Source organism: Pinus tabuliformis, chromosome J (genome assembly GCF_031772625.1).
Source record: "Pinus tabuliformis cultivar Carrire ecotype Pingquan chromosome J, CPIR1, whole genome shotgun sequence".
Lineage (NCBI taxonomy): Eukaryota > Viridiplantae > Streptophyta > Pinopsida > Pinales > Pinaceae > Pinus > Pinus tabuliformis.
In genome coordinates, this window is record NC_142295.1 from 1,587,007,747 (window position 1) to 1,587,034,500 (window position 26,754).

The 26,754-nt window shown below is 37.0% G+C and overlaps 1 protein-coding gene across 1 annotated transcript in view; it reads left to right on the forward strand.

Annotated features, from left to right (window-relative positions):
• LOC149233552 (ATP phosphoribosyltransferase 1, chloroplastic-like) overlaps nt 1-26,754 on the forward strand; it is a 302,489-nt gene that overhangs the window by 42,476 nt on the left and 233,259 nt on the right. The window lies entirely within an intron of this gene.

A 26,754-nucleotide genomic window follows, 5' to 3' on the forward strand; every position in this document is an offset into this window, starting at 1 on the left:
TTCTGTGACACATTATGATCTAGTAGACCAAGTGATTTGTAATAAAATAATTTAGCCAACTAGCGTAAATTATTCTCAGATCACTTTTACAATAGACTCGACTAAAACACTAAGACTCACTTAAGACTTTGATGATAAACTCCACCCTATCTTTAGGGTGAGGTTGGAGGGAAAAACTTTGCCGATCATCTGTGTTTAAAAACACAAATGAATCAGTGAGATGAAAAACCTCGTAGGATAAAATATATCGCCAAAATCATAGACTTACCTAGGTTGTTACATAATAAAGTGGTCATACCAGCATCATTTACATTACAATTTTGCAGAATGGGTTTACAATGACATAGAACAAATTGTTTGCTGATGATTCTGGCTTTGAAAAAATTCATTTAAGTCCTCGGATTCTACTTCCTTAGAATGTTGAAAACATGGGTGCAATATCTGGCTCCATATGGGGACACGTTGCTTAGATGGAGCAACGTGAAAATCCATAATCCTGCATCCAAAAAAACAGAAGTGCATCAAATAGATATCCATTCAAAATCAAAATCATCATGTATACAATAGAATATCTATTGGAATAGAAAAAATCTACTCTAACAAACTGAAATGAGAAACATACAGTCTAAGTGCATAAAATAAGACTAGCTAATGACATAAATAAAGAGTAGGGTTAGAGATACAATACAAAGATGCCCTATGGCATCAGATGTCTTCAACATAGTGCATACTGAGCATTTGCCAACTTTCCGGCAAGTTTGTGTGTTGCTTCTTGGATGTTCCATGCCCGATCCTGCATATCGAAGGACTCTGTCTCATCCGAATATCGAGCTGCTCCCGTATGTCAAATGCATCAAACTTCTTCTTCTTTCTGTTCCCATCTCTTTCATATGGGGCAAACCGTGGAGGCTTAACACTGTTTTTTCCTTTGTTTCTTCTTGGCGGACCGTGATGTTGGTGATGATGTGATTAATGTAGACCTGCCTGCCTGACGCTGAAGATGGTGGGATGCAATGTCTAAGATGTCTGTGATCTGTCTCCATTCATTCTGCATCTGAACGGGATATGTGATTGCCTTATGAGACTCACAACAAAATGGGTCCTGGATTAGCTGGGTTGAAAGACTGCGATTTGTTGAAAGTTCTGGATTAGGCTGCAACTTTTGTAATTTTTCTATTTTTTTCAACCTCCTCTGCATGGAACTCATTTCCTTGGCATGTATTACTATTAATTTTGCTTGATTGATTTTTGTCTTCACAAATTTGTGTTGAACAGTGAAATGCTTAGCTTCCAAGGCTTTCATTTCCTGTGTGTGATTATGTTCCATGGTCTTTATCTTGTTAGAGTAGTTAACCTCCATGGAATTGATTACTTGTAAATTCCTTTCTTCCATTGTTCTTATTTTTTGTGCGTGATCATCCTTCATGGTTGCTATCGTGTTCTGAAAACTGATGCTTTGATTATATTGAGTAACTTCCATAGCCTGTAACTTGTTCTCCATGGAACTCATTTCTATGGTGTGATTTGCTATTAATCTTGCTTAACTAGATTGCATGTCTTTGATCATTTTAGTTATTTCCTTAACAAAATGCTTATCATGATCTTCTATAGGCAAGCAATGTGATTCTTCAATAACATTGTTAATTTGACCACTTGTCCCTGTAGTGCCACTACCCAAGATTCCTCTTTGCAATAGCACAAGTAGATTCATCCTTAACATGATCACTTTTCTGTTCTTTAGTTTCTTCCTCTTTAAAATCTAGAATCACAAACTTCCCGGATGCTTTCTTGTCCTTTTCTAATTCCTCAGCTAAAGTCTGAGCAACGCTTATATTAGCGGGATTCCCTCACATCAACTCATACGAAGTGTTAGTGTCAAATGCATCAACGTAATGGTCTAACAAAAGCTTGTTAGGAGTTTTGTAATCTTGAGATAAATCTCTTACAATTCCATTGAACCTCCTATTAAATTCTTTAATAGTCTCATCTTCATTCTTTTTCATACTATAAATGGCGCGAAGTAAATCCTTTTCATTCTTCTTATCTCCATATTCATTAATAAAGGCATTGATTATAGCTTGTAGAGAATCAAAAGAATCATTAGGAAAATCATGAAACCAATCCATAGCATTATCTTCCAAGGAAAAGACAAAGAGCCGCATCTTAATGTCTTCATGATTATAGTTAGCATTGCTGCACCACTTAGCCACACAAAGATTAAATTTCTTGAGATGATCATTAGCATTAATTGCACCATTGCCTTGAAAAGAAGGCAAATTATCAATGGTTTTCTCTAGAATATCATGGGGATAACCCTAAATGTTAGTAAAACTACAAGGAGTGAGCAAGTCATTCATGATGACTTGCTCACTTGAGAGCAAATGGATATCAGTGAGAGGTCCCTGTTCAAGATAAGCAAGAAGTCTACAAGAAGAGGGCTTCTAGCAGAAATTCCTGCAGAAAATGGAAGAAGTGGAGTCGCCACTTGAACATGAATCTAACTCTAAAATCCAAAATGCAGAAAACCAAATGTTAGTCAAGAAGAAGCAGATGGATATCAGGGAGGGTTTCCTGTTTGAGAAAGATTAAATGCTTACTAGAATGTAATTTGCATAATCGAGCTCCAAGAGCGGGGTTAACCAAGATACCAAGATTCCTTCTAGTATAAGATTTTGTAAATGGAGGAATAAGTGGATTCGCCACCCAAACAGGAAACTAACCCAAATGTCCAGGTGCTAAAGGTGCAGATAGGAACCAACAAATGTGCAAATTGACGGGATAGAAAGAATGAGAAGACGATGATAAAAAGATGTTGTGAGAACCAAGGATAGAAAATTTTGTCCCCGACAATGGCGCCAAAAAGCATTGTGGCATTGACGTGACAAGGAATGAAGAAAGATGAAAGGATTAAAGGATTGAGAAAATGATGTGAAGGAAAAAATGTCATGAAAACCACGGATCAAAAAATTGCTCCCCGACAACGAAGCCAAAAATGTTGTCATTCGGATTGTATTGGCATTACGACAACAACTCAGTGTGAGGGATGTCACTCTGATCCCCGCCCACTCCATTCTAGCTATCTCCCAACAACAAGCTATGGGGGGGAGTCCCTATGGAAATGAGATGATGGAAAACAAATTGGGAACCAACTTCCCCGGGAGACATAGTTGAGTGGCCTAGATACTTGGTGAAAATTTAACAAGATTAAGGAGTCGACTAGATTTAGAATTGAGACCAGTGCCTTATGGAGTCAAAAGTTCTTGCTTATTATAAATTATGACCAAGTAACCAGATTGACAACCACTAGTTATATGATTAACTCACCTATATGAGATGCAAGGATTGTGGTTAATTTTAGATTATATGCCTAGTCTAAATGTAACCTTCCTCTTAACTGTTTTGGAAATAGTCTGTAGAGTAGGTTGTGGGATGGAAGTTGACGGGAAGCAAGCAGGGGCTTGATTAACAATACCTCCCCTTGTGTTCCAACCACCTGGTGCCTCCGACGCTACAGAGATTCTATGTCACATGGTTCGAGTTCGAATTCAAGTTCGACAACGATTAAGTTCGATTTGAATTCGAATTTTACGATCAGGTTCGAATGAGGTTCGGCATTAGGTTCGACTATACATATTTTTCAATATATATATGACCTCGGTCTAATGGAGCAGGAATAACCTTGTATAATGGACGTTGCAAAGATTGAAGGATTAGACATTCTCGGCATATCTATTTTAGCATACAAATCTGCCTAGACATATCACAATTGCACAGCTAGTGATCTTGACATACTTGTGAGGATCTTAGCTGAATGGAGTAGCAAAGATCTAGGACAAAGGCACAGTGTCAATGGATCTCGCATAGCAGTCTTGGCATCAAGGCCTCGATGATACTCCTGTAGAAGTCTAGACTCTAGACAAAGAACAACAGTGATAGAACCTCTCTCTCGGCCTAATAAGATTGATGTTAGATGTTGTCTCAATCACACACACACACACACACACACATATATATATACTACAATTGTGGCACAATAACAAAGCCGCAGAAATGATCATTCTCGGAGGATACAATCCCTGCATAACAAAGAGTCACAGTAACCATTACAGTCTCGGAATCAATGCGACAGTAAGGACCTCAGTGTAGTGAGGAATAGTATCTCATCTCTGTGGATCTATTTCTTAACAGTCAATGTATATATATATATATATATATAATATATGTAATGGAAAGATCTTCAGATCCCTCACTATCTTTACATGATCTCACTGTCTCGGTGTAAGAAAGATCACAATGATCCTGCAGTCATGGAATACACTCTCACATGATCACAGTCAACATGATGGTCTAGAGTACAGTGATGAAGGTAGCATAAAACAACTATCATGGCTGTCATAATGAAGTTCTCAGTGCATCATTAAAAAAATCGAACCTTAAAAAATTCGTTAAAATTCGCCTTCAGGTTCGTTTAGGTTCGAGTTCGTTCAGGTTTGACTTGAGGTTCGAATTTCAGGTTCGGCGAATTTGAACGAATTTCAATTATTTTTTCAGGTTCGCCGAATTTAGAACCTGAACCTTCAGGTTCGCTGAACCCTGTGACATAGCAGAGATTGTGGCTCTGATGACTGCAAGGTCACCGTGTTAACCACTAAAGAGTTTCTAGACTCCTCAAGCTAGATGAGAAAGGTGGTCCTATCTCTCTATTAATCAAGCTTATGCTTGGAGGGAAATTAGTGCAATCTAATCCTAGAATGTAAATACAAGATGTAAGATTAGTTTTAGTGATATTGTTAAATGTCTTAAGTACTTAGCGATAAATTACAACAATATTCAATTTGAAACGATGAAGTGCTTAATCCATATGTAATGACGATCTTCACTAAAAGAGAGAATGTTCAATGAAAAAAGATAGAAAGCGCCAATAGTGGCAATTAGATAATGACCAATAACAATAGAGTGCCAGTGTGTCAATTCGATACACAAGATAGAGAGCTTAAATACAATTAGCAATTCTTCCAAATTACCACAAGAATATTTCTTATCATGATTATGATTATCAATTGACTCGAGTAGCAAGGATGTAAGGAACAAATGCCAAGTGAATTTAGATGACTGACTGTCAACAATTTGTGACACTGCTGCAATGTTTATATCAGACCTTATGCAACATATATCAGACCTCTGATTTTTATGACAACCCTCAAGAAGTGACAAGATGTGCAAATAAATGCAAGCCCAACCAATGCCAATGATTTCCCAATGATGAAATATGCTTGCAATTCAATTATTATACCACTGTTATTTATTTTAGATGGTTGTAGCAAACATATCAAATCTGAAAATTACCCAATAGTCCACAAAAAATCACTTCTATGCACTCAAATTCAACTTTAGGTTAATTATAAATGTCTTAGGTGATTTATTGATGAACATAGGTTTATAAAAAGTGTGTTTAGGCCTTAATTATACTGCTGTCATAAATTACTTCAGAATTCAATTTTAGGACAGAGGTGAAATAATAAGGTTAGATAGCAAACCAAGAGGCCTTGGGGCCTTGTAGATGGCTAGGGTGACTTCCAATGAAAGTGACCACCTGAAAACACAATATTAACTTGAAAATCACTGCAAAACAAATCGTTAGAGATAAAATGTCAATCTTTTGAAAAAACCCTTGTTTGCAATGAGATCTAGCCCTTGTAGGGCTTACGACCTTATTAATGCTTGCAAAATAGGTCCCAAACACTATCCTTTTAAGTTGGGTAAGGGCTAGGGCCTTCAGAATATGTGTTTCTTCCCCAATTTGAAAATAAACAACCTACAAAATGGGCTCAAAAACCCCAGACGTGTAGGGTTTTTAAGGGTTGGAAACTTCAGAAGTTTACTCTTTTCTTTGATCCCTCGAGAGATTTAACTTGTACAAATAAAAAGAAATTTTCCAAAAAAAACCCAATATATACAAAAATGAAATAAAAACCCCAATAAATTATATACAAGAAAAAAGTGAAATGCAAAGGTTTAGTGAAATTATTTGTATAATAGAAAATACAAGGTGAAAAGTTAATATATATATAGACACAAATTAGAGAAACTATTTTCAAATTTTGAATGTGGGATAAAAACTTTACAAGTAAAATTTGAATTTCAAATTAAAAGTTAAATCTAATTAAAAAATTTAAACTACAAAATTTAAACTTAAATCAAAAGAATATTTACAATTTTGAAATCAAAAAATTGTTTATAAAATAAAATAAATCTAAAGAATATTTACAAGTATGCTAAAAACCCCAAAACATAAAATTAAAAAAAAAACCCAAACCCAAATTGCTGCAAAACTAGGGTTAGAAAATTTTATTTACAAAAATTATTCTACAAAAATAATTTACGAGTTATATACAAATATACAATGCTTGGAAATAAATATTGTTGAGTAAATAGTCTTTTAAATGATGAATAATGATCATAGGTCAAATGTGTTTCGAAAGTTATGGTATTGGCCATAGCCTTAGCGAAGTAAGAAAAATTCTCGAAGCCCAAACAAGGTCGGCTCTCCTCCAAAGTCTATGAACTTGGAGCCCAGGAGCGGGGGAACCTGCAAACTTTATATATTTTCTTCAAGAAAAGTTGTTAGACATATGGCAAATCAGATCACTGAAGATAGACCCAAAATCTACCAATAAAATGTTCTTATCACCATCTAATGAATAAACAAACTTTAAAATTTTAAGCACAATATAGGAAAGCACATACCCAACACATATCATAGATCATCGGACACAAAACACCATGCATTGAATCCCAAGGTCTTTTATTATGATATTTCAAACGTTCCCAACAGATCAATGGAACAAAACAAGTGTTACAAAATTACATAGGCTAGAGTCCGAGCTTTCATCATTGTGAGAAATAGAAGCAAAATGGCTTCTATTTTTAGAGAAATTCATCGAAGTGTAAAATAACGACTTGTTCGCTTGATACCCGTCAAAATAATCTCGACCGTTGATAAATTTTTGATCAACTTTTAATCTCTGTTGTCAATTTCTTTTTTTTTGAAAAATTTTCGAATTTCTCCTCAAAACCATTTTTTATTAGCTCTAAAATAATTGTTTTGATCTAATTTCCTCAAAAAGTTGACTTTGACTTAACCACTAAGGTCCAAGGGTTCAATTTTTCTTAAAATTTTCAATATTCCCTTGGTGCGGGACCTTTAAAAATTAATTTCTTTTAAACCCACGAATTTTTCCACTTAGAGAAATTAATTTCTCTAACATTTTAATTTTCACTCTAAATTAATTAATTTTTTGGCTTAGGGTTTAATTTTGTTTTTGCCAGAAAAATTAATTAATTGACTCTTGAATGGATTAATTATTTTTCCACACTCTAATATTTTAGCCATGGTGTCTAAGTATGAGGGACCATGCACTAAAATATTTTTTACATAAGATTTTACAAATTCAACCCCCAAAGGGGGAATACCCGTTCGTTATAGACCCTCAAAATACTTATCCAACTCTGCGACACAATATGATCTAGTAGACCAACTGATCTGTAATAAAATAATTTAGCCAACTAGCTTCAATTATTCTCAGATCACTTTTACAATGGACTCGACTAAAACTCTAGGACTCACTTAAGACTTTGACGATAAACTCCACCCTAGCTTTGGGTTGACACTGGAGGGAAAAACTCTGGCGATCATTCGTGTTTAGAAACACAAATGAATCAGTGAGATGAAAAACCTCCTAGGATGAAATCTGTCACCAAAATCATAGACTTACCTAGGTTGTTACATAATAAAGCGATCATACTAGCATCATTTACATTACAATTTTGCAAAATGGGTTTACAATGACATAGAATAGACTGCTGGTTGATGATTTTGACTTTGAAAAATTCCTTGAAGTCCTCGCATCCTGCTTCCATGGAATGTTGAAAAAATGGGTGCAACAGGTACAATTCGAAAGCCATGAATGTCATTCTTAATGCTCTGCCAAATTCTGTGAAAGCAAAAGTTGGTCAATGTTCAACAACCAAAATTCTTTGGTAAGGGCTCCATAATATCTACTCAAAGAAGCATGCAAGTCAAGATATAAATCTTCAAAATCATGCAGATCCTAATGATGATAGTGAAGAAGTTGAAGGAATGAGTAAGATCAAATTTCAAAATGAAGTGATCAAGGTTATAAAAGAACTTAAAAGTCAAAGGGAAAAGGCAAAATTTCTGGAAGCAGAATTGGAAATAACAAAAGGATGTGCTGAAAACTCAATATAGAAAATGAAGAATCCAAGAAAATCATTAGCAGTCTTTGAGTACAGTTGGAAGAAGCCAAAAATGTCGAAAAGTCAAAATGGAAGAATACAGAGACAAAAAATCACACACTGAAGAAAGAAATTTATCAAAAGCAACATGAAATTGATGTAGCCTTTACAGAGATTAGCAGGTTTAAGAAACAAGTGCAAGAAGCAGAAATTGAAAAGAAGGATTTGGAAAGCAAATTAAAGGAATCTGATCAAAGATGCATATCTGCAGTTGAACAGAAGCAAAAGGAATTAGAAACCCCTTCAGCAGAAATAAGCAGGCTCAGGATTGAAAATGAAAAGAGGAAGGAACAGATACTGGTACTTAACAGAGAAGTGGAAAAGACCAGTCTTCTAAAGCTATAGGTTGAAGAAGCAGAAAGAAGAAGACAAATCTTGAAAAGTTGGTTTCAAGAAGACCTTGCTCAAAAGCAAGGAGAACTTGATGCAACTCTTAATGAGATCAACAAGCTCAAGGAATTGCAAGAAGAACAATTGCAGGACAGGACAGATAAAGAAGTGGCTCAGTTGAAGACGAAGACAAAAAAATAGGTAAGGCTCTAGGTGATGAAGGTACAAGTTCCACATCTTTACAAAGTCAGATTGAGAAGAAAACTAAACCTAAGAAGAACATTACAACTTCGAAGAATGATGTCAAAGCAGTCAATGACAAAGGAAAAAAGACTACACTGCCTCTGAAGAATAATGAACCATCTAGACAAGATAAATCATCTAGGTACATTCGTCCATTTAATGGTTATTGTTTTTCATGTTGGCTTTGGACATATGGCTAGGGATTGTAAAGTTGTTGATAGGTACAATTATCAAAGACCATCGCTTCTGAATGAATCATCTAGTTACGCATGTTCATTTGATGGTTATTGCTTTTTATGTACTAACTATGGATATATGGCTATGGATTGTGAAGTATTTGGCAGCTATCATAATTATCCACAAAACCCTAGAAGCATGTTTGCAGGATCACAAGACATGTTCCATGATGATTTTGTCAGTGGAGAGTACATGCCAAATGGGCGAAACATTGAATGTTTCAAATGCCATAACTATGGCCATATCGCTCGCAATTGTAGATACCAGATGGAGTCTTCTATGGAATTTGCTATAAATGTCATAACTTTGGACACATAGCTTGTCACTGTAGGTACAAGATGGAATCCACCTTGAATGAAAAGCTTGACGACGAGAATAAGAAGGTTTGGAAAAGAAAATAGGTACAAGATGAGCAAGAAGAGCAGGAAGGCAAGAAGGTCTCAAAAATTATTCTTTTAGGGATCGTAAAAGGTCGTGAGTAATTAGCAGTTCCTTCAGATAATGATTCGAGTCAAGATGGTCCGTGAGGTGACCCACTATTTTGAATGATTCAACTCGTCGATTCCTTCAATTTTGAAGAGGGGGAATATTACAACAGTGTGTGGCATAGGTCTACCATTTAAAAACAAACAACATGGATAGAATGGCAGTGTCAAGTCAGATATGTAAGATCTATAACAGTTTTAAGCATAGATGAACAATGATAGGATACAGGTCCGCAATGATCGATCATCAAAGTATCAACATTAATGACAGGTTATCATACTCACCAAAGGAAATCTATATGATGCACAACATGTTAGGGGGAGTACATGCAGGTTACAAGTTCACAGGATCATCATTGACAAATTATTACAAGAAGACTTCTCGTCAGGGGGAGCACAGGTAGATGAGAGGTACACATGAAGTAAGGAGATTGTCTGGGGGAGTCACCCTTTGATGTCAAAGGGGGAGAAAAAAACTGAGAAGAAGATGAAGCATGATGTCAACCCATGGAGTTGATTGGGTTTGAATTTGACTAAAAACACCAGTCATTGATGTCAAACAGTTGATGAAGACTTCCTAGTAATTGTCATATTATATCAAGTTGGCAGCTCCACAGTTGGATGGTTGAAAACCCCCAAGTCCTAGGGTCTGGGTTCCGTTGTTGCCTAGATTGTACAGGCATCGCGACAACCGCACAAGATGTGGGTTGTCACTCTGATCCCCGCCCACTCTGTTCTAGATGTCTTCCAACAACAGGCTATGCGGGGTAGTTGCTACGGAATGAGGTGAAGGAAAACAAGTTGGGAAAGAAGACACGGATGAGTGGCATAGATACTCGGTGGAATTTTAGCAAGATTAATGATTAGATTAGATTTCAAGTATGAGACCAGTGCCTTATGGAGTCGCAATTCTTGCTTATTATAAATTGAAACCAAGTAACCAGATGGATACCCGCTGCTTAAATGATTGACTATCCTATATGATGTGTAAATCCTAGAATCTATGTGTGATGCAATGATCTTGGTTTTTTTAATTATATGCCTAATCTAAATAGAACCTCTCCTTTAACTGTTTTGAGAAACAGTCTTCAGAGTAAATTGTGAAATGGAAGCCAATAGGAAGCAGGTAGTGGCCTGATTAATGATACCTTCCCCTGTGTTCCAGCAACCCAATGCCTCTGGCATTGCAGAGACTGTGGCTCTCACAACTGCAAGGTCATTGTGTTAACTGCTAAGAAGAGATGAATCCCTCAAGCTAATTGGAAAATGGTTGCCCTTGTAGTATATCAACCTAGCTTATGCTAGGGGGTAAGTTATTAATGCAGACTAAGTCCTAGAATGCTTATGCAACGATTATGAGTGAAACTTATCGTGAATTAATATTTGTTTATGTTATTTAAGTACTCAATGTGAATTTCCTTATAGCAAGAGTACTTAACAATGATGCGATAACAATCTTAAACAAGATAAATGCTTAAAGATACAAGTGCCAATATTCAGCAATATTCCACAAGATGCTTAACCAATTCAAAGAAACTAGAGCATTTATCTGCCAACAATCATCAAAGCTATTCAAGAATATTCTTATGCCGATATCACAATGCCAATTAGATCTTAGATGCTGAAGTTAACTTTATTCATCAACAAGATTAGACTTAGATTCTCAAGTGTTTTCAAGTGCAATCTTAGACAATTATTAAGACCAAGATGAAATAAGCAAACTTTAGATGCCAAACAATTTAGATCAACAATAATACTTCAGAAAATTCCAACACTTATTTAACTTATGACAGCAGCAAGAAAATTACTTTAACTCAAGAGACAACAAGCCTATAGTAGTTAATTTAATAACTGAAGTGCTCAACAATTGCCAAAGTGAAAAATTGGATTTTAGCTCACTTTAGATGCAGTATTCAGTTATATATCAAATCTGAAACAATTTATTACAACGGTAAATAAACTAATAGATCAACAAGCTAATGATGCTACAATCAATGCCCTAAATGCCCAATCATAGGAAAAATTCACCAAACTAAAAAAAATTCAATTTTATGGTTTTTAGAAGGTATGATTAAGAAAATTTCAGAACTGATTTAGTGATTTATGCAGTGAATTCTAGCGAACAGAAAATTAGATCTAGGCTAGATCTGAGATGCCCAAGTGGCCAAATTTCATGAAAATTTAGATTTTGTAATTTTGAGTGATTTTGACCAAACTGTAATAAAACAGAGACAAAATTTAAAAATCAAACCCTAGGCCCAAGGCCTTGAAGATGAACTTGCCCAAGTAGCCCAAAATTTCTCCAATGATTTTGCACTTGAAAACACATGTTTTTGAGCAAATTTCTCCTATAAAATCACCAAGGAATCAATCTTGAGAATTTTAGGGAGGAACAAGGGTAAGTTAGGGCAAAAAAAGCCTAGGAAGGCCAACACTAGGCCTACCAAGGCTAGCGTTGAGGGCTGAGGAGGCTAGGAGGGAAAATCGGGGGTCAAAGAGGCAAGAGGAGGCCAAAAAGAGGCAACGCTGGAGGGAGATAGGCTCATAAGGCTTGATGCTGAGGAAAAAGAGGCAAACGACTAGGGTTTAGGGGCTAAAGAGCCCACGGCTAGTCCTAGGACAACCTTCTAGGTTCTCAGAGGGAGGTTGAGGCACATTAAGCTCACGACTAGGCCACTTAAGGCCTTAAACCCTCTGCGCAGGGGCTTGGAAGGGAGGCCAAGCCCTGTAGGGCTCATGGCCTGCCCTAAAAGGGCCAAAAAGGGTGACGCTGACCCTCCAGAGGTTGACGCAGGGAGGAGAGAGGAAAACGCTGGTCCTAGGAGGGCTTGATTCAGGCTCGGGAAAGTTGAAAAGTGAAACCTTGCTTCAAAAAAATATTTTCCTTCTAGATCTGAATTTTGTTGCAAAATCTTCAGTGGATAGCCTTGCAAACCCTCAAGGGCCTAGATCTAGCTCTACTTCAGCTTGATATTTTGATTCAACTTGCAAAAATGAAATTAAAACACCAAAACCCCAATTATATACAAAAATTCTTAAAACCCCAATATCGAAGTTAGCAAAGATAATTTACAAAATTAGAAAATATACAAGGGTTTTTAAAATTTTTTTTTTTGAGAAATAAATTTTTTATGGTTTTTTCTTTGATAAAAAGATAAAAATGCTTCAGAAACCCCATGCACACTATAGCTTTAGCGAAGATTTAATCCACCATATAAATATTTAGGATCCAAGGAAAATGATCCTTGTCCAAAGTTTGTGAACTTGGAGACCAATGACTGAAGTACCTTCAAACACTATGTTTTTATCTTAAAATAATCATATATAAGCACATCATAGGAAGCCCGTTGTTAGTACATACCACAAATCAACGAACAAGTACACCTCGAGTTGCATCCCAAAGTCTTTATTATGATAGAAAAAATAGTTCCCAGCGGGACAATAGTTTACACAAATGCTTCAGCAACAATTTCTTATCCAGAAATCAGATTGCTAGAGACTCAAATGACTTTAATTTATAGATAAATCCTCCAAGTGAAAAATAACGGTTAGTTTCCTTGATCCTTGTCAAAATAATCTTGGTTGTCGAAAAATACTTGATCATCTTTTAATCTTAGCCATTGAATTTTTATTTTTGAGGAATTTTCGAATTTATTATTTAATTCCATTTTAATTAATTTTGAGCTAATTTCTTAAAAAAATTGACTTTGACCTAACAACCAAGGCCCAAGGGTCCAATTATTCTTGAAATATCCAATATTTCGTTGGTGAAGGACCTCCAAAAATAAATTCTTTTAAGATCCACGAATTTTTCACTTGGAGAATTTAATTTTCTTAAGACATTTTAATTTTGCCTCTAATTAATTAAATTTTTGGGTTAGGATTTTAATTTAATTTTGCCAAAAATATAATTATTTGACACATGAAGGGATTAATTAATTTTTCCACCTTCAATATTTTAACCATGGTGTCTAAGTATGAGGGGCCATGCATTAAAATAATTTTTACATAAGATTTACAATTTCAACCCTCAAAGGGGGAATGCCCGTTCGACTTAGACCCTAAAAAAACATGTCCAATCTGCGACACAATATGAGCTAGTAGACCAAGTGATTTGTAATAAAATAATTTAGCCAATTAACTTAAATTATTCCCAAATCACTTTTACATAAGACTCGACTAAAACACTCAGACTCACTTAAGACTTTGACGAAGAATTACACTCTAGCTTTGGGGTGAGATTGGAGGGAAAAACTCTATCGACCATCTGTGTTCAGAAACATAAATGAATCAGTGAGATGAAAAATCTCCTAGGATGAAACTATCGCCAAAATAATAGGCTTACCTAGGTTGTTACATACATTCACTGTCTTATTAGCATCATTTACATTACATAACTTGCATAATGGGTTTACAATGACATATGAATTGCTCATAGATGATCCGATCTTGTTGAAAAAATTTGGTACTTCCGCTTCTTTGGAACTTTGACAAAATGTGTGCAACAGGTTCCCTGGACTAAGGATGTACCCAGACCTTGTCAAGGGTTTTGAAGGGTCAAATCTTTGAGTTTGACTTGGAGATCCATGTCATTGGATTCTCCTCGTCGAGATCTTTCCAGTGGTATGTGGTATGCCACATAAGTCCTCATAGATTGAGAGGAAATTGAGTTTGAAGTTGGAGAACCCAATTTTGTGGGCTAAACCCCAAGGGGTAGTGACATGGCACTTTATCATTTATTCATCTATGGTTGTCAATATATGACAGTGATTCTCGCTACAATCTCATTGTGTAGAAGTTGAATAACTTCAAGAACCAAAGGCAATAAACCAATCATTGACTTCCCAACCTTGGTAGAACCATTTGCACTAAGCTAGTCATTGATTTCAAACTTTAAAAAGGTTTCTTAAGGGTTAGTTACTATTATTTATTAGTTATTAAAGGGTTAGCCATCATATCTTATGGAGTCATAATCTTGTGAAGTGCATCAATCCATTGTGTAACTCAATGACTTCTACAAGCCTATTCTATACATCATAAAAGGTAGCACACACTCTCCTTAGGGCATAAGAAAACCATTTAATAACATTCATCAAATAAATTTAAATACTATTAAGAAATTTCTTGGCCTAATCCACTCCAACGTTCAAACTAGGAGCCCCTCATTAACCCAACCTATCACTATAAAAAGAAACTTAATACCTCCCATAACTATCAACATATGATCTCAATTTTTTTCGTCTAAAATTTCGTGGAACAATCTTTGCTCTTTTCAGCATCCCGTGGAAGAAAAAAAAACTCGGCCTCTTTGAGGCAAGGTACAGTGAATAGGGCTCTCTCTCTCAAGCGAAATACAAGGTAAGTTCTTGTAGATTTCTTTAAGTTGTTTTGGTTTTCGTTTAGTGCAGGTGTAAGATTAGCCCACAGGCCTGTACAACCTCTTCCCTTTGCGGATTAGGCTTGTTAAGCTCCGGTCTCTCTTCTAAAGTAGCTCTACAAACTAACTGAAGGTTGTTTCTTATATTAGGCGTGTGCTAGTCCTCCTTTCTAAGGTTTTTCATTGCAAACAACTCTCTAGGACACATGGTTGTCACCTAGGGATTCATAGCTCTGAAATATTGTTTCTTGAATGTACCGTAACCTTAAAACAACACCTTGGTGAGCATGTTTCTGATTTTGACTACTACATAATTAACATGACTGCAAGTGATCTAGATTATTGACTTGACAACGACCATAACAATTGACAATTTGACCTTAACTTGACATTCACCATTAAGACACTTAGATGTAGACATAACAAGTGTGTTGACATGATGACCATTGATATGACAAAGACCTATATTATGTGTGTTATAATGATGACATTTAGCATAATAGTTCTTATGACTCTCTAAACAATGAGATCTCGTGATGATGTAACATTCATGTAATGATTGGTGACTAGGAAAACTTGTGCTTTTCTGGAGAATCTATCACTTAACATGACTTAGTAGTCTTTTGAGCAAAACATTGCTCTTGTTACCTTAATCACTGAGAATGTGACAATAGTTCTGTGTCTAATCTATGACAATGTGTCAGCATGCATTAACTAAGAATATTGAATGCAACAGCTAAGCACCTAATGAACTTGACTGGCAACATGACAATTGCTTGATATCCTAACATGACAAGTAATATGACTATATGTAATGGACAACAAGGTAGTTGTGAACAAGTTTGTAATGGACAACAAGGTAGTTGTGAGCATTGATTGCAGGTCATAGGGATGAACTGAGGCACCTTTGTTTGTGCCATTACTTGATAATAGTGGCAGATGAGTATAGTAGTATTTGCGGTAGCATGAGTAGTCTGGTACAGTGCAACAACATGATGTATGATTGTTTGCATATGAGCCTTGATGCTTATTCATTCGTGTGCAGTTCAGTATAGTGACACGCAGTGGTATCTAGCGTTGTGAGCTCTTGATGTTGAGCAGTAATCAAATGTGCAGTGATCTATGTGTGTAGTGACAGTGATGTGCAGTTGTGCAGTGACAGTGATGTGTAGTTGAGCAGTGACAATGATGTACATTTGAGTAGTGATTTTTGATGTGCAACATTGTGCAGTGATTAGTTTGATTATGCAGTGGTCAGTGTCTACCAGGATTTGACTTATATACAACATATTCTTTAAAACTTTACTATATTGATTCAGAGTAGAGGGGGATCCAGTCTGAAAATTGTGAAACATGGTCCGCCAACTTTTCATGGTGGTAGTGTGGTGCAAGGCAGGTATTTGGAGTCACCTTCAAGTTGTGGCTTGAGAACACTTTAGGGCGACAAGGTGGTGCTAGGGTAGGTTGTAGCCTACATAGGGCATTGGGGTGTCCTTTCAGTTGAGGCTAATAAACTACAGGGCAAAACATCCTTCTGACAAACACTGGTAAACAGAGTGTTGGGGCACTCGTCAGGTTGTGGTCTGACTTACAGGGCGTTGCGACGTCCTTCTAGTTGTAATAGGTTATTAGGGTCTAGTAGCGTCCTACAGGTTGTAGCTTGCGCATTAGGGGGTTGGAGCCTCCTTCAGTTATAGCTGAAAATTTGATATAATTACTTTTCTTTTAAAAGAGGAGGAGAAGACAATTACTAAGAAGTATATGGTGCTTTTTTACCCGGAGAGGGTTTTCCACCTAAAAATCTCTGTGTCCATTATTTTGTCTTTTTGCATTATTGTATGGTGTTGTCTACTATTGATTATTATTTATGATTATCTGAAGAAGAACTATAATAATAAATGAAGGTTAATTAATGCTCTGAAAAGGATTAAAAAGTACTAATTCTAACAAATATTGATTCAGCCCCCCTCTCAGTATTTCCAACACTTAACTGGACCTCCAACACTATGCATGAACTCTTGATGATTATTCCTGTAAATTGGAAATGAACTCACCATCACTGAAGTCTAACTCATAAGGACAAGTCGAGGTCTTCACTGGCTAAGGCACAAGCCAAAATACCTTGCTCGCTACATTTTCAATAGGGTGGAGGTGAGAAGCCTTTGGAATCCCTTGTTTGGATGAGGGTTGAGGTGGTTTGAGCCTTTGGATTCCCTTGTTTGGTTGCTTGTTGGAGATAGGAAGATCTCTGGACTCCTAGTGGTATCGAAGAGTGAGGAAATCCTTTGAGCGCTCTTCCTCAAGCTTTGAAATTTGGCTCAGGGGTGATTGGCTGTGAGAAAGGCTATGGTGCAGAACAATCTAAGGTTGGGAGGAGAGTTGCAGTCCCAATCTCAGTTGCCAAGTTCATACTATAAAAGATAAGTATCTTCTTATGTCCTTATGCTCTAAATGTTATATACTTGTTAATATGTTGATCAATAATGGCTGTGATTAATGTTGAGAAATGATGATTCTTGTGTGAATGAGAAATGTGGATTTCTTGTATGATTATGGAATGGATTTAATTCCTATGTTATTCTGAGAATAGATTCCAGTTGAATGGCTTGTATGCATTGGTTACATGATCTAATTGCTATCTTATAAGTTAGAATATTGTCTATGTTGCCTCTGTATTGAGAGATCGATAGATCTTTGTTCTATGTAATGTTTTGCTTATCAGGTGCAAATCTTAACTTGTGAAGCTTAGGAGGGATAGCCCCCTTTATATATATGCCTATATATATCAATCTTATGTACGCAAGCCGCAGGCCGAGGCAATATAAGTTTGGAGGGCCGCGTTGTGCATATGCTACATACGCACAAGTATGTATTATTATTGTGCAGGCCCGAGTCTGTGCTAAGCTTAGGAGAGGCAACATTGCTTCATATAAAAAACATATACATATATAGATATGTGTTGCTAGGTTGGGTTGAGACTATATAAGCTCAAAAGAGATGGTGAGGTGCATATTTGTAGATATGCATAGGCATATGTATATATGCATATTCACGTAAGTTATAAGAAGTTAAGGGCAGGTCTAGTCTGTGAAAAGCTCAAGAGGGATAGCTCGATGAGCTTGCAGGCATGTATGCATATGTGTTCTCGTAAGAGGCCTTGGGCGAAGGTCAGTAATTTCATACTTATACTATGTGGGAGCCAGAAAATTCTCGAGGCTTCGAAGGAATGGCATTAAGCCCTATTAAGCCATTTACATGGGCATTGCGACCAAGTGTGTAACCGAAAGAGATCAGGGCTGTTGAAGGCCGCAATGATTTTCCGTTGTTGGATGATCCCAAAGGTTTGGTACCCAGGAGGTCTCAAAGGGAGCTCAGGGAGGAACTCGTTGGATGACGTGGCAAAGTGGGGCTGGTTAATTAACATTCTACGTAACAAGTTGGAACGACCCCAATCTTTATTTAGTGTCACAAGGTTCGCTAGATTTGAAGCGAGAGGTTCGAATTTAGCCAAATTTAAAAACTTTGGTTCAAGTTTGACGAACTTTTGTACAAATTTGACATAAATTTCGGTAGGTATTCAAGGTCTAAATAAAACAAACCACAAGTTGCCACCAATTTCAAGGATTGTCAATGGAAAGGGCGATCACATGAGTTCAAAAACCAATAAGTTCAAACAATTTGATTAACAAACATGACCCATAAACGTTTTGTAGTTCATTACGTGAGAAGGGCCTCACCATTAACAAAATTGATGAAGCCATATGATGCTTTGATGTGTGTGCGAGTTATGGCTCAACAAAGAGTCGAATTATGTGGGGTAGGTTATGCATAGACAAAGGGTCGAGGCAAATTACGCAAGGTAGGTTATAAGTGTTGACGTGAGTTAATGAAGGCAGGTTATAGGTGTTGACGCAAGCTGCAATGGGGGAGTTACGAGGTGATTTATTGATTGATATAAATTTACAATTAACAAAGTTAATCATATTTTAAATTATATTAATAACATTTACTAATTTATATCTATGACAAAATAATATTATATATTATATCTCATATATAATATATATTATAAATTAATATAATTTATATTTAAGCAAAGTCTTTCGGTAGAAATCACATAAGAGAAATTATGGATCATAGAAGCCTGAATACAGAAATAATTTATATTTATTAAATATATATATATATATATATATATATACATATATATATATAATATTATGTTTTATTTTCTATATATATTTATACAATATATTATATTAATAATTTTATAATTTTTAATAAATATAAATTATATATATATAAAATTCTTTTTTTAATATTCGAAAAATTAAAATATATATTCGAATTTAATGTCGAACCTTATTTGAACTTCATTGCTAGATTTGAATTCGAATCGGACATTATTGTTGTCGAACTCGAACCCGAACCGTGTGACATTACTATTACAATGCAGGAAGCAAAAGTTGAGAGTCTGGCAGGGCCCATGGTCAACATGGAGGGTATGACGTAAGTAGATGTCACCCCGACATTTAAGAATGATGATGTCACTCTGATGTCGTGGAAAGGGGCATCGTTATTACAATGCATAAAGCAAAGGTTAAGAGTCTGGCAGGGCCCATGGTCAACATGGAGGGTATGACGTAAGCAGATGTTACCCCGACATTTAAGAATGATGATGTCACTTTGATGTCGTGGAAAGGGGCATCGTGTGAACAGACCGGGATGAATGCCTCGAGACGGAAAAGTATGGCCATTAGTTAACGTGGGAGGGGATTATCGTCTTGCTTCCTCGAGACTCTGGAGGTTTAAAGTGAAGCGTTGGAAAAGAAAGGCCCGGGGTTTGAAGTCCGAAATTACGTGGCAGGAGGCGCCTACTTGACTAGGTCGGAGTTGTGTGGCTTATATATATATATGGTCAAGGGGAAGGTCCGCTTGTATACTTATGATGTGTTGTGCCGAGAAAAGAGGGCTTCCGCATATGGTGATTTGGCAAGCCATGGTGGCAGCTATTAGATTTCCTGAAACCCAATAAAATGATTCGTAATTTTCTTAGTGTAAAAACCCAGAAATATAAACAAATGATATTCCAAAAACTTAAATCACAAACACACTGAGTTTTCTACCATGCACAACAAAAAATAAATTAGAAGACAAACACATCAACCATAGAACACAAAAGATATACCCAGGAAACCCCAACTCCGAGGAAAATCTGCAACATTGTGTGTTTTATTATTCTTTTGCAGCAAAAGTTTTTCTTCTGAGAATTACAACAAGGGAGAAACTTCCCTTTTATCACAAAAATACAACTGATCAATGAAAAATACTACTGAACAATAGATCTGATCATTGCCTCCTCTATCTTCCACAAGGCCACATGAATTTGCCTGTCTGATTGCATGTGCGAGCACAAATTATCTCCTCCAGTGCACACATGTGAAGTGGAGTTGTGCAATTGATCTCGGGGCTAAGGCAATTCGGCCTTGACTTGATATGAATCTCTCCTGTAAGCTGAACCTCTTCGAACTGCTAAACTCTCAGCTTTTCCTTCACTGCGCTCTCATACCTGCTTGTGCTCAACTGACTTCGATTTCCTTTTATAATTTCGATCTCAACCCTCATCTCCTTCTCAATGACTGAAATTAAACTGTAATCAATGGTTGAGATTAAATTGTAAGTTTACTTGGGAAATTTTATTTTTTTTCCTAACTCTAACTTTACGAAATAGTTAAATTAATTAATATTTTGTGAAAGTAGCAGTCATCCGTGTTCTTCTGCTAGTATTGGCACTAGACAAGCATAACACTTCTTCTCTACTCCAGCCAACACTCCCTCTTAGAGAGGAAGATGTTCTACACTACACCCAACTTCTCTCCGAGATAAACAAATCTAGTCCTTGACAACGCCTTGGTTAGAATGTCTACTATTTGCTCCTCTGTTGGTACATACTAGAGTGTAACCATACCTCTCTGAACAATATCTTGTGAAAATTCTATTGCAGTTAATCTAGTAATTATTCACCTATCTTTTAAACTGATTATTTGTCGAAGCAAACTAATTTACAGCAAATACTGAATAGAAACACAACTGCAAATTTCACCAATTAAATAAACCACAGGAACTGAGAAAACATCACACATAAAATAGATATCAAGATTTTTGGACAAATATCCCTGGAAAATCCCCAAGGTGGGGAAAACTGTGAAAATTCCTTGATTGCAATTCCTGGATATTATTCTCCTAACTGTTAGTAGTGTAATTGTTTACGATAATTAACAAATAATTCACAATTTCAATCTTCACCATAAAAACGTTGCAAAAAATAAAATCAGGAACTGAGAAATAGATGCACACACATAAAATTGACACAAATATTTTTGAACTAACGTCCCTGGAAAAACCTCGAAGGGAAAACCGGTGTAGCAGATGAAGGTTTATTTTATTATGTAACAAATATCGACAATTTACAACTGTGGGCCTTCTTGTCTCAGCTCCAATAATTTTTCTCAACTGGAAAATATTGGGAGAATCTTTCTCCCTCTTAGCAAATCAATTTGACATCTCCTTGGCCACTTGCACTCTCCTTGACACTGGCATCACTAGGCATAAATGAACACTGCAGCCTTTGGGACTTTCGCACTGCCCCGAAAACACCTCCTGCCAAGTCGTCCTACCTGTCTCTGCCTCTGGAAACAATTCGCTAGGCCTCACGGTGTGAAAATCTGGAAACTCGAATCCTATTGCAACAACTGGAAATTAATCTCCTAATTGTTAATTAAATTTAACAGTTTATTTACTGTTTCCTACAAAAAATATTGAATAACTCACACTGCAGCCTACACAAATAAAACCGCGGAATAATAAACACTGGAAGAAATGCTAGCACACACATAAATTTATACATTTACCTTTGGACCAATGTTCCCAGAAAAACCCAACTTGGGAAAACCGGTGTAGAAGTGAGGGTTTTATCTATTAAGCAATAGTGAAATCTGAGTACATCTATGGATGCCCAACTAGCAATCCAAATAGCAAGAAAATCTGAGTAAAATACTGAAGGGAATTACCCTTCTCCCATAGGCAACCTCTAGCTGGACTTTCCCTATCAAAACTCGATTTCTTGGAGCACTGTGTCTGTGCTGCTCTGCATAGCTGGTTGGACAACTTGCTCTGGACTGGGCTTAGATGAAGTTGTTCTGCCTCTGGGAGTTGCGAAAGTCGTCTCTTCGGCCCTTTGGGACTCCTTCTCGGCCTCTAGAACTGAGAACAAATTTTTCTCCTCACCAAATCAATCTGCCTGATTGAAGCACTGTGCAGTCCCTCAACACTACCTCTTTGGGATAATTCAACTCGCTTGCTGCTGCCTCCCCAGATCTGGAAAATCTTTCCTCCGGCTCACTGCCCCTGCCCCTCAATCACTACGTCGATCTCACTGGCTCTCTCTCCAGCGACTGATTGTTGCTACTCTCGAAATCGATCTGCTCATGAAATCGAACTGCTGAAGTGATTTCTCCAAGCCCCATCAACTTCTTCTTATAATCCTCCGTTGAGAATTCAACGACCAAGATTAGATCTTAATCGTTGGCTAGGATTAACTTGAAGTCAATCTGTGTGAGTTTCTAGAACATTTACACCTTAACTTAATTAATTATGATTAATTAGTCATATTTCCTAAGTTTAGACTTAAGAAATATTTAAAAATTGACTAATAAACTAATTAAACTAATTATTTGGAGATCTCCTGTATTCTAGCCTGTCCACAAAATTTTGTGTCTAGAACACATCCGATGCTACAAAAACTAACACCCGAGACTTGATCCAGACACTAGCTACTAAATTGATCCTTTTCCCGGCAACTCGCATGGGAAAACTAGGCAAATCACACTACAAAAATCAGCCTCCCTGCTAGATAATTCAACCTTCCTTCCCTGACACTGGAAACTAGAAAATCACCAGAGAATTTCTCTGGAAATTCTTCCTACTGCAACCCCTACTACTCTCTGGCTCGAATTCTTCCCCCATTGAATATTGCGCACTGGGTAATTTGCAATGCCTTGTTCCCTTGCTCGCAGAAATGTAAAACTGTGCCTATCCCCATCCCATCGACTTGCGCTTATAATCTCTTGCTGGAGCTTTAACGACCATGATTAGATCCTTGTCGATGACTAAGATTATCTCAGACTTGATCCAAGTCATTTTCTGGAATTCTCTAGAGCATAAGGTAATTTCCTTAATTAGTTCTCTTTAATTAACCACTTTTCCTAAGCTAAACTTAGGAAATATTTAAATGATGGCTAATTAATTTAATTAAGGCGTTTCACAAGATTATCTTGCGAAACCTTTTCTGGGTTTTGGAGATCTTGTGTTACTGAGCCTCTTAGACACAAATTGAGACTAGAACACTTGTCCATGCTACGAAATCAATAAAAAACTAACACTCCCTCTTAGCGAGGAAGGTGTTCTCTCTCCCCAACACCTCATGTCTACAACTTATAGTCGGACCACATTGTTGGTGTCTGACATCTGCAATATACAGTCATTGTCCAAGACACTACTGAATAATAAAATCCTCTCTGCACCGGTTTTCCCAAATTGGGTTTTTCCGGGGACTGTTGTCCAAAATATCTATGTCAATGTGTTGATTCGTGTGCATATGTTTGTTTCTGTATTACGGTGTGATATTTGCAACAATATTTATTTTAATGTTTATTGAAGTAATTTCATAAATAACTTATTAAGGAATAAGTAGGGAAAGTAAATCAGTTGTTGCAGTGATAGAATTTTCACACCAAATATCATGAAATCACTGACTTCAGGTGTCTTCTCGGTGAAGACCCTTTCCGGAGTGGTTTTGCCCAATGCCCTGTGAGGAGTCCTGTTCTGGACATAAACTACCGTGTTGCATGCTTTTGCCCAGAAAAATTTGGGCATATCCTGATCATACAACATTACCCTAGCTGCTTCCACAATAGTCCTGTTTTTCCTTTTTGCTACCCCATTCTGCTCCGGATTGTAGGGAGTTGTCCACTCTCTTCTGATGCCTTCCTTAGTGCAAAAATCGGTGAAGTCCTTGTCAACATATTCTCCACCATTGTCTGAGCGCAACACTTTTATCTTCTTTCCTGTCAGATTCTCCACTAAAGCCTTGAACTCTTTGAATCAACCAAAAACCTCATCCTTGGTTTTCAAAAAGTAGATCCAAGTCTTCCTGGAATGGTCATCGATGGAGTTGACGAAGTATTCTGCACCACTAAGAGCTGTTGTGGACATTGGTCCGCAGATGTCTGAGTGTATCAACCCTAGCACACTCTTAGCTCTATTGTTACTTCTGGAAAACGCTGCTTTGGCATACTTGCCCAGAGCGCACCATCTGCATACATCATCTCGTTCGATACTTAGTACTGGAACTCCTAATACTGTTTTCCTGAGGATTCTCAGAGACCCATGGTGTAAGTGTCCCATTCTTCTGTGCCATAGTTCATTCAAATCTTTATCTCCATTGCTACCTATCAGTGCCATTGGTGATTCTAGCTGTAACCTGTACAACCTATTACTTCTGATTCCAATCCGGGCCTTCCTTTTCCAACTCGGGTGTTTGACATATACTTTCTCCTTAATGAAGAAAACATCATAGCCCTTGTTTTGAAGTTAAGATACAGAGAGTAAGTTCATCCCCAATCCTGGCACATGCAACACATTGGTTGCTCGAAGCTGCTCTCTTGCTTCAGTTTGAAAGGCTATAGTACCTCTTCCTACTGGGGTACACTTTGCCTTATTTCCCATGGTGATCTGAAAATTCATTCTCTCTTCCTGATAATCTGAAAAACATTCTCGAATTCCTGTCATATGCCAGGAAGCTCCACTGTCTATATACCAAACCTTAGAGGAGGCAGAGCTTGCTAGGCAAGCGACTTCTTCTTCCAATCTGGAAGCTAACATAGAATAATCATGATCCATGTCCCTTGTGCATTCTTCTGGAAATCTGCGTGAGTCCCTTTGAGTTGATGCCTCTGCATCATGCTCTTGACCCATAGTCGATTTTTCTCTCTTGTTGCTGGATCTCTGCTTTGATACCATGTGAAAATTTCTAAACTGAAATTCTACTGCAGCAACTGATTTATTTCACCTACTTATTCTTCATAATAAGTTATTTACAAAATCCCTTAAACAAATATAAAAATAAACTCTACTGCAGTTATCACATAATTACACAGAGAAAATACATGCACAAGACCAAACACATCAACACAGTTGTTTTGGAAAATCGTCCCCGGAAAAACCCAATGCGAGAAAACCAGTGCAACAGATGAGGGCTTTATTAATCTTCAACAACAATCGCTTTTACAAGGAATGATTTTACAGAGAAAATAAAAGAAAACACTTGAGACTTTCCCTTTTTGACTTTCTGACACTTTGGAGACCCTTCTCTCACTCCTGCGTCACCTCTGCGTCACTCTGCGTGGCTCAACGTGGCTCTGAGTGGCTCTGTGTCCCTCTGTGTTAGCCTGCATGAGGGCTATGTCTCTCCTCTGGACTGCGTCTCTCTCTGCGCTGTCTCTCACTGTCCTTGCGTCACCTTCTCCTCAGTCATAGACTGCTGCTGGTGCCCTCCTCTTCCTCCACCTTGCAACTCTCCCTCTGAAATCGATCTCCTTCTTTTGAGAATCGATTTTCCTTGAGATACTGAGTATCTGCCAGTGTATCTCCAAATGATCCTCAAGTCTTCTCTTATACTTTTCCTATTGATAAATCAACAACCGAGTGTTGAGATTTTCGGTTTTAATAAAATGGGCAAAAATCTCAATAGGTGACAACAATAAGATTGTGTTGCTATATTAGCTCTACTTTGTTGGGAGAGAGTTAATGCATCCTATATTTGTTGTAAGAGGATTTATGAGTTAGTTAGATTCTCTTAGCTATAAAATAGATGTCCATATGGATTGGGAGTTGTGAGAGTTTGTGAGGAAATTGATTATTTTGTAATCTCCTGTTTGATAATAAAGATTGCCGATGCCTATGTTTGGTGGACGTAGCCCAGATTGGTTGGGTGAACCACGTTAAATCACTGTGTCATTTGTGTATGATTTATATGCTGTGTTTGTCTTTGATTTTCCGCTGCGCACTGTTATCATAACACCGAGATTAAGTCTCTAATCAACGGCTAAGATTAAGATAGACTTGATCCTCGTCTCTTAGAAGTTTCTCACCCTTATCTTTATTAATACCCATTAATATTTTTATTTTCCTAAGTTTAGACTTAGGAACCCATTAAAAATATTAATTATTTTAATAACTCTTCCTCTGGGTGGAATTTCTCAAAATGATTTCTGGGTCCTCGAGATCTCATGTGCCTTAGCGTCTCCTCCAAATTTCAAGGCTAGAGCACATCCGTTGCTACCAAAAATCAACAATTTCTATCAGTTTAGAGTAGCAATCCAGAAGAACTATGCCTATTTCTTTCAAGTTACCATAAGCTACATTTGCAAGTCCATATAGAAGAAAAAATGATCTTGATGAAGCGATTCTTCTTGATCTAGATATTTAGGTCTGTAAGAGTATCTTATTGTCTCTTATGGGTTCAGAAGTGGGAATTGGATCTGGATCTTAAGAGTTCTTGAATCAGCTACTTTGGGGCAGAGCATGTAACGAACCTGTTTCCAACTCTCAGCATGCGGGAATATTATTCTAATGTATCTTCTTAGCTAAATTTCCCAAGGTGTTTGTGTTGTGGCTGGGAATTAGTTTAACTCAGTCTATAAACTT